The sequence below is a fragment of the Parasteatoda tepidariorum genome, chromosome 1, assembly GCF_982258835.1.
Source record: "Parasteatoda tepidariorum strain Cologne lab strain chromosome 1, Ptep-v5.0, whole genome shotgun sequence".
In the NCBI taxonomy this organism is placed as follows: Eukaryota; Metazoa; Arthropoda; class Arachnida; order Araneae; family Theridiidae; genus Parasteatoda; species Parasteatoda tepidariorum.
In genome coordinates, this window is record NC_141755.1 from 6,020,515 (window position 1) to 6,032,587 (window position 12,073).

The 12,073-nt window shown below is 28.7% G+C and overlaps 1 protein-coding gene across 3 annotated transcripts in view; it reads right to left on the reverse strand.

Moving 5' to 3' along the window:
* The window catches only part of LOC107452017 (very long chain fatty acid elongase 1), a 122,067-nt gene extending 110,949 nt beyond the window's left edge, over positions 1-11,118 (reverse strand). Inside the window, exon 1 of one of the 3 annotated variants that reach the window (XM_087158625.1) lies at positions 10,706-11,118. The gene's annotated coding sequence lies outside the window, so the exon portion shown is untranslated. The remainder of the gene's footprint in view (positions 1-10,705) is intronic. The other 2 variants (XM_071180219.2, XM_043042164.3) reach the window with 2 other exon arrangements.
* Positions 11,119-12,073: the final 955 nt, after the last annotated feature.

The window sequence follows — 12,073 nt, forward strand, 5'->3', positions numbered from 1 at the left end:
TATGAGTTTAACAGTTGCTTGGTAAATGTTCAATTCAGATAAGTTGAAAATCCTCTAAATTTGTGGAAAGTTAGTTTGTAGAATTTAAAAAAAAAAAAAAACTCGTGTCAAGTTCCTAAAAAAACAGCTGTTCCAGCATGTCAAATTTCAACTCTATAGTTGCATTCCTGCTGCCTGGAGAGCAGCTCTCCCCATTGCATTTTTCTCCACAAGTTAAACAGTTAATAGCTCTTGAAGTAATTATTGAATTTTCTTTTCTTTATTCCATTGTACTTCCTGTACATTTCTCTGCACACCATCTTAATTTCAAGTTTCTAAGTATCATTGTTTTTGCACAGCAAAATAAAATGTAACGTTAAGTTGAACAGGTAATGCAGTAGTGGTGGCCCTTATGTTTTTTTAAATATGTATTTGATTATTGTCAAATATTCTATTCTCTACTCTCTACAGTGGATGCATTGCGATAATCACGGATTACAGCGCATACAGTTGAAAAACGTCGATAGGACAATCAGGAGTGCAAGTCATTGGTATCCGACGCGAGAATGAAAGAAATAAGCTTACTACTACGCTTTTTCCAAATCCCATTTTCCTACGACCTACTTCGACTCAATCAATTAAATATCTTTAAATTTTTACAACGTTCATATTAGCTCTTTTTCATGCATGTAAGGTTGGAATCTTGCGTTCGTAATTTCGATCACTTTCCGACTATTTAGAACACACATGTCTCCTACGTAGCTCCTCCATGTCTGATGACAATGAAAGTTTCAATCGCTTTTTGACAGCTACAAGCAGAATTTGTCACCATAATTTATCACCAAATTAAATAATTGGAACAAAATTTTTAAGCAATTTAAGGCATATGAAAGCTACCGAACTACAAGAAAGTTCAAACTTAAATTCTTGTTTGTGTGTTCTTAGTGTTGTTGATCATTGGGGAAAGTTTTTTTGGAAAACTAGGTGCTTGAAAATTTTTTTTGGAAACCTATTAAAATTTTCATGATTTAGGGTAAGTCATGTCAAAATAATCATTAAATTGTAATTGTTTGAGATTGTCCAAGAAGCTCTTTTTCTCTTTCTGAAAACGAAAATGAGAGTTATGTATTAACTATGACATATTAAAAATACCCTTTTCTCAAACTTTAAAAAAAAATAAAGAAATAAAAATATCTCTCTTGAAACTGTTTCATGACCAATATCTAACAATTCATCAAAACACAGCAGCAACGTTTATTTTAATCGTTTTTGCAAATATTTCTAATTAAAGCTCGGTTGCCGCACATTCAAATTAAAATCTAATTTTAATTTCGATTCATGTGAAATGACTATTTAAAACTCTTAAAAGTGATGGGAAACTTACTCTTTTTCTTCGCGATTCTAAGTAAAGATTACATCTCTGATCAACTAAATAAAACTCAATGGCCTAAATTCCACCAATCGTTGTGAACCAAGTCATAACCACCTGTATTGTCCTTGAAGATTATCTCATAAAAAAAAAGAAAACTTTAAAATCTGGGTGATACTCGCGTAATTCTTATATCATGATTACATATTAGAAAAAAAAAGGTACTCTTTCCTCGACCCTATATTCAGCGATTGGTCAGAATATAACTTTCACCCGGCAGAGAAAGTTCAAGGCGGTCAATGCGGGTCAGTTCCACGTGTGTGTCATAAAGGGTCATGGAGGCCGGCTATGACCCTCCGGCCCAGTGATGGGGGTCGTCAGAAGAGTCTGAATAAGATGATGTAATGTAATGTAAGGGCGATCTTTATGTAATTGTCAACAAAACTGCCGGCCTTGGTACTCATTTCGAAAAGTTACTGGATTATTTGTTCATAGTTAATAGCATTTTTGAAGGATTCTCGTTACAAATAAAAAATAAATATGAAGAAGACCTTGAGAGTCTTAAGTAATACAATTAAAAGAAACTGAATGATATAATAGTTTACTAATTATTATATCATTAGTATGTATTATATTACTGTAGTATTGCATGAGATAATAATTTGGGAAGAAAAGGTATGTATGTGAGAAAAATAAAGTTTTATAAATCTTAAGAGAACATTTTAGATACAATTGTTATGTACAGATTACATACTGTATTGATTTATTAACTAAAAAACTGCTAAAAAGCTGTGATACACTTTTTATTGACGAATTTTACTCTGAAGAGACGAAATTTAATTTTAAAGATGGTGCCCCGAAGAGAAAAAAAAGTGCTAATGTGAAAAGAAAATATTTTTCGAGGTCCATTATTGAAACAGAAAAAAAACCCTCAGTATAGCAAACTCCAAATTAACAACAAATTCCAAATTAATAGATAATTAATTTATAGTGAATATTAACACTTTGTCAATTTAATCTAATTCTAGAATAATGATTAATTAAATAACAAAAATTAATTACTAATTTATCAAATTTAAATTAATTGCTAAAATCAATTTAATAAGTTAATTTAAATGAATTAAATTAATCAAAATTTGATTAATTAATCAATTTAATTTATTTAAATAATCAAAATTAATGACAATTTTGAACTAATGAATTAATTTAAATTTAATTGATAGTTAAAACTTTTTTCTTACGTTTGGGAACCTAAAACTAGGCTGCAGAAAATGAACTCTATAACAAAAAAATCGGCGCACCAAGAAGGAGCTGTCCGATTGAAACGAAAATTGGTGGATAGGAAGAAAATGTACAGAATAGTAAGTGATTAAAATTTCAGAACAATTGAATAATTTATTGCAGAGTTACAGTAACAAGTTCAATAAGGTGTTGACCCGCCTCTAGCCTGGATACAAGCTGGTACACCGTGTGGCATAGACCAATAAACTCCCTGATGGTCTCTTGCGGTATTTCCTGCCAAATTCGATCCAATTGTTGAACTAGGTCATCGACATTCCGTGCCAGATGCAATCGCCTTCCCATCATATCCCAGACATGCTCGATGGGAGAGAGATCTGGTGATCTGGTAGGCCAAGGAAGAGTTTGACAAGCTTTTAGACAGTGCATAGAAACACGTGCCGTATGTGGTCTGGCATTGACCTTGGAAGCGGGATTCGTCGCTAAAGACTATACGTCCCCAGTCGGCATCATTCCAGCCTGATCGAGCGTCGATTTTGCGCGTCTTAGTGCGTTCTTGGTGCGTCGATTTTACATTGTCGATTTTATTTGTTACAGAGTGTATATAGCACAGAAAATAATGTTTCGAATAATAAGTAATGATACCCTAATTTCAATGTAAAAAATATGCTCAGCTCCATGAAAAATTTATTTCAGCGGAATTTTAATGATATTTTTCTCAAAAGTAACAGAATATTATTTTTTATATCTTTTTTCCCGAATAAGAAATTGCCACTGTAAGAAAAATAAATTAAAGTGTCATTTAATATAGACAATAAAAAAATTTTCAGCTTAACTTCAAAATCGACTTTTAAAATTTGTCTGATTGTAGGACAATATACGATTGCAATTTAAAATTATTTTTATTTGATATACGTCACATTGAGGATTTTAAAAGACCATTCTGAATCCATTAGATGAATTTTTAATTTTAATGACTGAAAGCGTGAAACAATTCCCTACAGTGCACAGTGCGCAAGAAAACGCATCACTCTGAATAATTTTTGATCTAATGATCGGATCCTCACGTTCTATTGCTCAAATTTAATGTTTCGTGGGAGTGATTTCAAATATTCAAGTTAATAAGTGCAGATGATATTTTAAATTACGAAATCAGACTCAAAAACGTACTTTTTTTGAATAAACATACCTTTTTTTCGACTGATTCGGATTTCTGTCCCCCAAAGTGGTTCAAGAGAATGCTCCAAAATTTCGACCCCTTTAATTTGACTTTCTACGTATTTCACTACATCTTGAGAAATTTCCAAGTAAATCGGAAAAATTTTACACACAATTATAAAATTTGTTTATCCAACTATAATTCCATGCAAAAGACAACTTTTAGTAAAAATTTATTGTTTTAAATTATTTTATTTAATAATGGTTGAAAAAATGGCATTTGAATTGTAAGGTATATAATTTTTGCATCATTTTAAAGAATATAGTTTTTCATGGAGAAATACAATATTTGAGCGAAATCGATTAAATAGTTCCTTAGAAAAGGAATTGTAAATAATTGAATTTTTTGAAATTCAATTTCTCATTAACTCTTCAGCCCATTTTGTTCAATTTTGTATTTTACCAGGTAAAACTATGTTATTTAAAATAATACAAAAAAAGTTTTTACCTAATAATTTAAATTTTTTTCGACTAATAAAAAATTATAAATATTTACTTAAGGTTATTGTTGGCAGATATTTAGCTTTGTCTAAACGAATTTCATATTTGAGTGTAATTTTTTTTAATTGGCTTAAAAAGTTCTCGAAGTTCAGCGAAATATGCAAAAAGCAAAATTAGCATTAACGGTTTAAACTTTGGAGTGTTATTCTGACCAAACTATTGGGACCATATTTCCCAGGTTGTGGCTACCCCCTTTATTTTTTGAGTGTCAGAAATCCAAATCCATCGAAAAAAATTGTTGTCAGAGAAAGTACATTTTTAGGTCGGATTTCTTTACTTAAAATATCGTCCGCAATTTTTAATTGAGATGTTTGAGGCCACCCCTTCGTGCCATTAAGATTGAGTCCTAGAAAGTGAAGATCCGATCATGAGATCAAAAGTTATTCAGGGTGGTTAATTTTTTTGGCACACTATACATATGAGAAACAAAACGTTACAGATTTTTTCGTTTTATATACTAATGTGATTCAGATCCTAAATTTTGATCAAATTTGTTTGTCATGCTTATTTTGTCTTTTACAATTTTTAAATTGTAAATATGATAGTATATTCTCTTGTTATTAGATATATTAGATATTAAGTTAGGTTATGGTGAAATACTCAAAATTAGCATTAAGGGATCGAATTTTCCGACCGACCATATTATTGGAACCATGTTTCCCAGATTACAGTTGTCCCCTATATCCTGGGGAACAGAAATTCAAATTCGCCAGAAAAATATAAGTTTATTCAGCGAAAGCACATTTTTGTACTTGATTTCATAGCTTAAAATATCGTTTGCACTAATTAGTTATCATATTGGAGAGTACCTCCTCGAGCCTTTGAGTACTGGAACATAAAGATCCGATCACTAGATCAAAAGTTATTCAGAGTGGTTAATTTTTTTATTTTGTGCATTGTACCATGCAAAGCATTTTTGTTTACACTGTCGTTTTCCTTGCTTTAACTCTAAAATCGCAGATCTTTTTCCTTAAATAGTAAACAAACCTAAAAAAACGTTAACTAAGAGATTTTTAATAAAATATTTTATAGTTAAAATAAATAATAGATGGTAGACAAAAGTAAATGAACACACAAAAGGAAATGAATGCGCAAATTATTATTATTGAATTAAACAAATAATTCATCTTATTTCTATTCTATGATACAAGAACTTTGTCCGATGTTTTTTGTCGCACCTTGCATCGAAGTACCTCAATTTCCTTGTGAATACGTTATGAATAATTTCAGAATCATCATTGAGTAAATGAATAAATTTCCTCATTTTATTTCTCAGTAGTAATGCACTATTGATACCATCTTTATACCTCCTCTAAGTTGTCGTGACCTCTTTCATCCGTTAATTTTTTGTAATTTAAGATTTTATTAAGTTAGGTTATTTAAGGATCTTATTTAAAAATTGCATAGCAGAAATCGTGAGCATCAAATAATGAGCATCTGCTGAATTTAGTGTACTTGACTGTGTATAGTTAAGTGTTAGCTTTTTAAATTACTCTTTTCATATTTATTTTTATTTATGCCATCCTTATGTATTTTTATCATAAGGCTTTTATTGTTATCTTTGTGTATTATTATCTTCACATTTGTGTTATGTAATTTTTTTGTATCTTTATCGTTATATTTGTGTATCTATATTTGTGTTATTTTATCTTCGTGTATCTTTATATTTGTGCTGTTATTTTTGTGTATCCTTATATTTGTGCTATGTGTATCTTTATCTTTATGCTTGTGTTATTTAATCTTTTTGTATCTTTACACTAGTGTTATGTTATCTTTGTGTATCTTCGTCTTTGTGTTTTTTTATATTTGTACTATGTTATCTTTGTGTACTTTTATATTTGTGTAATGTTATCTCTGTGTATTTTTATATTGGTGAATCGTTATCTTTGTGTTATGATATCGTTGCGTATATTTATGTATCTATATATTTGTGCATGTTTAAATTTGTGTTAAGTTATCCTCGAGCACCTTTATGTTTGTATTGCTATGTTATCTTGGTAATGTTTTTATTATTCAATTACACGTTTTTACTTTTAATTTATGCTGATGAATTTTTATGCTTTTCTTGTTTTTTTATAAGTAACTTTTGAAGCTACAGTATCGTGTTTTTTAAAGAAACATAATTTTGCTACAAGCGCAATTGCTCCATTTATTACATTAATTTAAATTAAGTGTTTAACTTATAAATCTTCTGAAGTGTTTAACTTATAAATCTTCTCCCGACACTAATTTTAGCAAAAAATGTTTAACTTATTAAAAAAATGCATCTATCTCAAAAAACAATATAATTTATTTTGAAGTTTAATGAAAAAAACTTCAGTTAGAAATTGAACAAAACGTTTTGATAGCAAGTGCGGGTCAGTTTCATCATAAGAGCTTTCACACAAAATTTATGTGAATTGATTCAAGATATTCTTATTCAAGATTTCTTATAGATTAAATATAACGATAGGCAGCACATACAAAAGAAGAGAAAAGCCTTGTAAAAGATTATACTTTTTACATGGGATTTTTTTTGGAGAGAATCATATGTAAGAAAAATATTCTAGGTAAAACAAGTACTGCGCAAATTTTTACTTATGTTTTTTATATCATGCTCATATACATAACATTTTATTTAAAATGCGTACAATTGCAGTTGAATATTTATTGGTTCACAACAAAACTAAAGAGCATTACAAGGTAAAGGGATAATAAATAAAAATTATCATTTATCTATGTAATAAGAAAAAATTATCATTTAACGGAATTTTTCAATCAATTTCTTTCAAACATAACAATATGTTTTGAGATCAACGTACTCTACATAAATAATGCATGAACAATATGATTGTGAAAATCATTATGGTTGAGATGAACATGATGTAAGAAAATTCAATTTATGCCATGAATTTATTTGATATTGATTTTTTTGTTTGATTTCCTAACAGTAAAAAAAGCAATGTCACCTTTTACGTTTGCGGTGTTTTGTTAAATAACAAAATAATTTATTATTATTTAAGCCCGATAGAATTTTTTTCTAAGTAATTTGGAATAGCTCTTCAATAAGCCATAAATTAGCATTTTTGTATTATTAAATTCCACTTTACATTTTTCAAGACAATTAATTAGTTTTTACTGGCTTACAATGGTAAAAAACACTGTTAATTACACTTTTGGATCCCATCGGCTTCTGTTGAAACTCGATATTGTGTTGCCTATATTCCTATAAGATGTAGTTTCTGTGCTTAAAACGTTCTTTATTATTTTTTCCTTATTTACCGTATTCATATCCTTGATATATGGTTTATAATTCTATTTAAATTATTTAGCGAAATGATTATTTTATGTAATATTATGTTACACTAATGAACAAATGAATTGTATAGGCATTCACGCCCAAAAAAAAAGTAACAACTGCAATATTGCGGCTGACCACTCAATATGAAAGTTTTATATAAAAATCCTTCAAAGTATCGCAAAAGCAATGTTGTACGGACGCAAAGATCTGCACGTTTCCTAAAAAGGTGCGAAAACTTCTCTGTCGTATGGGGATGAGATTTCAGATCCATGCAGACCCCTTTTAAGACCCCTGTTCAAAGAAGATTTGGGTTCAAAGCTCAGTTCATTTTTAAAGATGTCAATACTTTTCTACACAGATTTGAATTGTTTGGATTGCACAGATTTGGATTGCCGGTCAAATCCATTTTTACTGTAAAATTTTACCGAACAAAAAATCTGATTTACCAGAATTTTTATAATAATATTAGCTGTAAAATCATTGTAATTGAAATAATATTACTGTAAGAATTACGGTATAAAACTTTACGATAAAATAAATTTTATATTAAAATGAATTTTACGGATGATGCACTGCCAGTACTTTTTACGTAATTTGATCCGGAATTTTGTACAGTGTTATCTGCAATATCTCAACACTTGAATCCCATAAGAACGTGTTTGGAATGCTCTTGGTATACCAGCTGTAGCAAGCTACCTCCTCTCAAAAACTCCCGTGACTCAGAACTGCCTAATGGAGTTTAATGAACGTACCTTAAGTGACTGAGACATATTGTCTCAGGACCTTATAAACAACTTTGTTGACAACAACAGAGTTTGTAGTAAGACATGCATCGTCATCAAAATGCATCATACCCTATATTAAACCCTCCGAAAGTTTTTATTTTATTAAATTATTTTTGGATTACCTTGCTGTGATGTCTATTCAATCATGATCCTGATTTCATGCCTTTATCATTTTTTACCATAGATTTTTTATGCTTTGTTGTACGTTCCAGTAAAATTTGATTTGATTCGTTTTTCCTCTTTCGAAATATGTTTGTTACTTTATTTTTGATCATGCTATTGTATTCAATTGAAATATTTATACCTAACATTTTCTTATTGATTGCAAAGCTTTCTAGAAACGTAGTTGATGAAGGCGTCATATCAACATTATTAATGTTCTTTTTATGAGACATTCAATAATTTTTAATAATTGAATAATTTCAAAAGTCAATAATCAATTATAATTTTTTTTAAGATTAGAAAGTATGGTTTAGCGTAATCAATGGTAAGTTACACTTTATACTTCGACATTGTTTTTGCTTGGTTCATTAGTTAGACTTTAAATACCAGGTGAAAGATTTTCCTTTGAGAAAATAATGGTTTTTAATAAGTTAATTTTAACTAGAAACACTGTATCGCATGCGTAGAAAGAATAAAAATTTGTAAACAATGTTTAATTAGCATTAAAAGGAAGTTTTTTCGCCCTTTAGCCCCTAAACAATAAGCATTGCATAACGCGCATGAATTCGTATCCACTAATTGATACAAGTTCGTTCTTGTAAGTGTTTTCTTGAGGTGTTATTGGATACTTTTGTAGTATTTTATATTTTATTTATAATTCTATGTATTTAGTGTTAATGTCAGTATAAGTATATATTAAGTTTAAATCTGTTTTGGCTAAATTTGGTTATTTTTTTTTTAATTTTAAGAACTTGTTTGCATTTTTGAGTCTTTAATTTATTTATTCATTTTTTTTGGATAATTACAAATGCATTATTTTGAAATTTTTCTTAAAAATAACTTTTTAATGATTTAAAAGTTTGTTTCCAACATTTGGTTTTCGATTTGTCTTTCAAATGATATAACTATCAATATTTCAATCAATCTCCACACATATTTCAATGCATTGGTTATTGAATTTCTTTTTGTTTACATTTAATTCAGTTAAACATATATATTTCAATTTCTTACGATGCGATTAAATTTCTTTTAGAAAAGTGAAATGTTCTGGTAGAGCAAGCTACATTTTATATTAAACTAGAATACAATATAACAATTTATATAAAACTACAATACTTACAAATATAGATTTTTTAAAATTTCGTTAAGATTTTTTTAAATTGTTCTGAAGAATTTTTTGAAATAATTCTTAATTGTTTTAATTCTTAAATAAATTACTTTTTTAAAAATTTTATACATTGCTTTAAAATTGTAACGAAAAATTTTTATTTAAAAATGATTTTTCGAAAACTGAAATTATATTGAGGTTAGATTAGTGAAACTTGCAGTTATATTTCTCGAACTTGAAGTTTTTTTAAGTACTGGTTTGAGTAATTTAAGAGACATTAAAAATATCTGAAATCGAGAATTCAGCAAAATTTTATTCAAAAGGATTTTGTCCTGTGATTTAAGATGACATTATTTAGTTTCAAAATTAAAAACTTTTTTCACCAGGTTTTTTATTCACATATATTAACTTTTTAATGTCTATAAATATTAAGACACGATGATAGGTGGGATATTCGGAAAATTCCTACTTTAAATCGAGTTTTGCATAACGTCTACTCATGTTCAGTATTTGTCCAGTTCATCACATTGATTATTAGTTTATGACCATTTATTATAACTACATTAAAAACGTTGAAAATGTACAATTTAAGTATGGATATTTATGTTTTTAAAATAATACAAAATCAAATTCGCTTAGTTGTCTAAATAGATTAAGCAAAACATTTTCTTTGCTTTTTATTTTAGCATGTTATATAAGTTTTCTATATTTTTGTCAAATCTTTTTAAAACAAAACCAATCAAATTTGTATTTCGTTTAATAATCCTTAAAAATTCTTCAAAAATCATTATTTACCTTTTAATTTAAGTTTTCTATGTATGAATATTTTCATTAAATCTTTTTAAAAAATATAATAGGAGAATAATTTATCATTTATTAATCTCGGTAAAATTTCTTACTTTTACCTTTAATCATGAGTTTGAAGAACATAAAAAAATTCTTATCTAATTTTATGGACATTATTATTTGCTCATTCCTAGCAGCATTAAGAAGGTTAAGCTTTATCATTCTATTAATAAATATTCAAGAATAAAGCAATTAATTGATTGTAAACAAACTGTTACCTGTAATCTTGAACGATTGTCCTCCTTTCGTTTTGGAACATTAATTCCTTTCTTAAATGCTTAGCGACATATATTATTTCTACGGGGAAAAAAAATTATAATTCAACCTTCATAAGTTTATCTAAAGTTGCAAGAATGGCAATATTTGCATAACCAATGAAAACTGCAAATATTTGATTTTCATTCAAAAGCATTTTACTTATGATGACCAAATTTAAAACTTTATGCTTTCCCTTTTCTTATTACAAAACTTGACAGCCGGATTTTCTGGGAAAGTTCTATAGATACAACCTTCCTTGAATTTAGAATCCCGCCCTCCCGCAAAGGTAAACAACATTCGAATATTCATTCGAAGATATTATCATAAGTTCGTACTTCCAAACTACTTCGTAGAACTTAAGTTCGAGAAATGTAAATACTTCCCATCCTGTATTCTTTAGTTGGAGTCCAGAAACAATTAAGCGTTAATAGTATACTTCTTAGAGACATTTCAAGGGCAAATTTTGCAACAGGCACAAAAAAGTGCCAATAAAAAGATAAATAACAAGCACTAGTTAACTGAATTTATTTACTCTTCCAGATTTATTGTCTTTGCTGAGGATGACGAGTTAGGACAGGCTGCTAAGATTATGTATCAATTAGTTTACGAAGGTCAGATTTTTTACTTTTAGTTATCTTAGCTTGGCCCTGTCCGTGAAGTTTGGTTACGGTCTAGTACACTATTTGGTGGTACAGAAACACGTGGATTTATTCGTCAATTGTCTTAAGATTTTTAATGAGAGCCGGACTGAGATATCCCAGAGAGATAGCTGAACGGAGTGACGTTTAGTTGACATTGATGTAGATACAAAGATTTTTTTTATTTTTTTATGTTGGATGATAGCAATCAAAAATAGATTTCAAAGAGTTGAATCGAAGGTGTAACCTTAGGAAAAATATGCGTAGATGTAATGACCAAATTATACACAAAACTTTTACTGTAAATGCACAGTGGAAAATGTCGAGATTTGTTTTTGATTAAATGCTTAACTTTTAAAAGATAAAAAAGTTGTGTAACAATGATGACATAATTCAGTTTTATGCATTGCAATATATATTTTGTAAATCTTACTTATAGGAAATCTGCACTTGTAAGTTGACAAGGAAAATACAAGAAATATACGAATAAGGAAAGCTTGATAATTATTTTTCGTTGTACACTGGGAAAAAAAAACGTATGGTTAAAACAACAAGAATATGGTAAAATTTACCGTGTTTCTGGCTCTATGGGAGCACCAAAAAGCTCTGTAATTTTTACCGAAGCGCTTTAGTATTGATTTTGGTAAAATTAAGAAATAAACTATGTTTAATAATATGTAATGAAATCTG